The sequence below is a fragment of the Mustela nigripes genome, chromosome 2 (assembly GCF_022355385.1).
Source record: "Mustela nigripes isolate SB6536 chromosome 2, MUSNIG.SB6536, whole genome shotgun sequence".
NCBI lineage: Eukaryota > Metazoa > Chordata > Mammalia > Carnivora > Mustelidae > Mustela > Mustela nigripes.
In genome coordinates, this window is record NC_081558.1 from 45952651 (window position 1) to 45956803 (window position 4153).

At 36.0% G+C, this 4153-nt stretch overlaps 1 pseudogene; it reads left to right on the top strand.

The window, feature by feature from the left end:
- Positions 1 to 2569: 2569 nt before the first annotated feature.
- LOC132010431 (DNA-directed RNA polymerases I and III subunit RPAC2-like) lies at positions 2570 to 3689 on the top strand (annotated as a pseudogene).
- Positions 3690 to 4153: the final 464 nt, after the last annotated feature.

The following is a 4153-nucleotide window of genomic DNA, read 5'->3' on the forward strand; positions in this document are numbered from 1 at the left end:
AGATCACAAATTTAAAACACTGTGATTACTATTTTAAAAACTGTAATGGAAGAAGTAGACAACCTTCAAGAATAGATGGATAATGTAAGCAGAAAGATGGAAATTCAAAGAAAAAATTTAAAAATGCTAAAGATCAAAAACACTGTAATAGAAATGAAGAATGCCCTTGGTGGGCTCATTAGTAGATTAAAATCACCAAAAAATTTCCTGCAACTAAACAGCTATTTTAGCAAGGTTGCAGGATTTAACATTAATATACAAAAGTCAATCATTTTCCTATACATCAGCAATGAACAAGTGGACTTTGAAATGAAAAATAATGCCATTTACATCAGCATCCCCACCAATGAAATACTTAGGTGTAAATCTAACAAAATATATACAAGATTTATATGAGATACATTATGCAACTCTGATGAAAGAAATCAAAGAACTAAATAAATGGAGAGATATTCCATGTTTATAGATAGGAAGACTTAATATTATTAAAATGCCAGTTCTTCCCAAATTGATCTATAGATTCACAGCAATCCCAACCAAAATCTCAACTAGTTTGTAGATATTGACAAACTGATTCTAAAATTTATATGGAGAAACAAAGATTCAAAAGAGAGAATATAACACTAAGGAATAACGAAGTCAGAGAACTGAAATTACCCAACCTAAAGACTTTCTATAAAGCTTCAACAATCAAGACAGCATTGTACCAATAGACAAATATATCACTGCAACAGAAGAGAGGGCCCATAAATAGACAAACATAAGTATAGTCAAAATCTTTAACCAATAATACAATGGAGAAATGATAGTTTTTTCAACAAATGGTGCTGGAACAACTGAACATCACACACCAAAAATACAAAAATCTTGGGGTGCCTGGGTAGTGCAGTCTGTTAAGCATCTGACTCTTGATTTCAGCTCAGGTCTTGATCTTAGGGTCATGAATTCAAGCCCAACTTTGGGCTCCATGTTGGCCTTGGAGCCTACTTAAAAAAAAAAAAAAAAAATCTAGAAACAGATCTTAGCAGTTCTCACAAATAAGAATTCAAAATGCATCACAGACCTAAATGTAAAATGCAAAACTATAAATCTCTTAGAAGATACATAGGAGAAAATCTAGATGACTTGGGTATGGTGGTAATATTTTAGATTCAACATCAAAACTTGATCCATGGAAGAAATAACTGATGAGCTGGATTTCATTAAAATTAAAAACTTGTACTGTAAGAAAGACACTGAAAAGAATGAGAAGACAAGGTGCAGAATGGGAGAAAATATTTACAAAAAACATATCTGATAAATGACTTTTATACCAAATATACAAAGAACTCTTAAAATTCAACAGTAAGAAAGAAACCCATTTGAAAAAATGGACCAAAGTACTGCATTGACACCTCACCAAAGAAGACCAAAAAATGGCAAATAATCATATAAAAGGATATACATCATATTCCACTGGGGAATTGCAAACTAAATTGGTATGATACCACTACAAGTGGAATGGAAAAAAACAACAACAACAGCCCAAACACCAAGCACACCAAATGCTGATGAGGATGTGAAACAAAAGGAAATTTCATTCATTGCTATGAGTAGAATGCAAAATGGTACAAACGCTTTGGAAGATAGTATGGCAGTTTTTTACAAAACTAAACATACTTTTACCATATGATCCAACAATCATACACCTTGGTATTTACTCAGATTAGTTGAAAACTTAATTCCATACAACACTTACACATGTTTATATCAGCTTTATTTTTAAATAATCACCAACATAAGGAATCAAGATGTCCTTCACTAGTTTAATAATCAACAACGTTAGGAAGCAATCAAGATGTCCTTCATTAGATGAATGGATAAATTAACTATGGTACATCCAAACAATGGAATGCCACTTAGTGAGAAAAAGAATTGAGCTAGCAAGCCATGAAAAGACATGGAGGAAATGTAAATGAAGATTACTAAATGAAAGAAGCCAGATGAAAATGTTATGACTCTAACTACATAACATAATGGAAAAGGCAAAACTATAGAAGTAATAAGAAGACCAGTGGTTGCCAATGGTTAAAAGGGAGGGACAGGTAAACAAGTACAGAGCAAAAGATTTTTTTATTTTTAAATTTCTTTTCAGCATAACAGAATTCATTGTTTTTGTACCACACCCAGTGCTCCATGCAACATGTGCCCTCCTTAATACCCACTACCTGGCTCCCCCAACCTCCCATACCCCGCCCCTTCAAAACCCTCAGATTGTTTTTCAGAGTCCATAGTCTCTCATGGTTCACCTCCTCTTCCAATTTCCCTCAATTCCCATCTCCTCTCCATCTCCCTGTGTCCTCCATGTTATTTGTTATGCTCCACAAATAAGTGAAACCATATGATAATTGACTCTGCTTGACTTATTTCGCTCAGCATAATCTCTTCCAGTCCCGTCCATGTTGCTACAAAAGTTGGGTATTCATCCTTTCTGATAGAGGCATAATACTCCATAGTGTATATGGACCACATCTTCCTTATCCATTCGTCCATTGAAGGGCATCTTGGTTCTTTCCACAGTTCAGCAACCATGGCCATTGCAGAGCAAAAGATTTTTAAGACAATGAAACTTTTTTCTGTAGGATATGATAATGGTGGACACAGGTATTGTACGTTTGTTAAAACCCACAGAATGTACAAGATCAAGAGTGAACTTTAATGTAAACTATGGACTTTGGGTGATGATGGTGCTCAATGTAGGTTCATCAAGTGTAACAAATGTACTACTCTGGTTGAAAGTGTTGATAGTGTGGGGTACCTGGGTGGCTCAGTCAACTAATTAAGTGGCCAACTTTGGTTTTGGCTCATGTCATGATCTCACTGTATTGGGGCTCTGCACTCAGTGTGGAATCTACATCAGATTCTTTCTCCCTTTCCTTCTCCCTCCCCCCTGCCCTTCCCTGTTCACAAGTGTTCCCTCTTTCTAAAATAAATAAATAAAATCTGTATTTTAAAAAAAGTGTTGGGCACCTGGGTGGCTAGGTGGTTTAAAGCCTCTGCCTTTGGCTCAAGTCATGATCTCAGGGTCCTGGGATTGAGCCCCACATCCGGCTCTCTGCTCAGCAGGGAGCCTGCTTCCTCCTCTCTCTCTGCCTGCCTCTCTGCCTACTTGTGATCTCTCTGTCAAATAAATAAATAAAATCTTTAAGAAAAAAAAGAAGAAGGCCTTACTAGCTGCTTCTCCCACATGTTTCACAATATAGGTTAGAGCCTCCAATGTACCACCACCACTCCACCCCTCACTATGCAGTGAAAGACAACCAAGAGCTGGAGAGAAAAATAACTGGATTGAAGACCTCAGTGGCTGAAGGCTAGAGGAAGACAGCCCTGGAAACAGTCCAGGCAGCTGGAACAGATAGACAATGTATGACATTTGTATTGTACAAGGAGGCCATACCCTAGGAAATTCTCTTTGTTACATGATCATGAAGAATCAGGAAGTGGAATTTTGCAGTTATACTACAACCCATTCTTCACAGAGCAAAGTTAATTTACACATTCAGACTTGAGGTGCTCTTCCAGCTGTTGAACCATTTTGGAGAGGTTTAAATGAGCTCATAAATATCTGCCAACATGGGCTTGGCAAGTTTAAGGCCAGAATAAATGAATAAAGGGATCAAAAAGCAAGCAGAAATGAATCTACATTCTAGTCCCTTACACACTATACAGGAAGGACTGTCCTCTAGGATATTCTCTTCATGATCTTGCAAAACCCAGAAGTAGAAATCTGTGATTATAACATGATCTGTCCTTCAGAAAGGTGTGCTTCTAGGTATGACCCATTATGGCTGTTGGAATCCCTGCAAGAACCTTTGTATTCATGTAATAAATTCCCTTTTTTATTTAAACTAAAAAAAAGAAGAAGAAAAGAAACAAGAAAATCTATGAAATGAAAAACTATACAATGCTCATGGACTGGAAGACCTACTATAGTAATATATTAATCATCTCAGACTATAGATTCAATGTAACCCAAATCAAAATCTTATCAAGTGTATTTAAAACATAAATGGATAACACAAATTAGCCGCTTATAAATTTTATACAGAAATTCAAAAAGCCAAGAATATCCAAGTCTACCATTTTAGGGACAGTTTCTATTGATATGTTATTT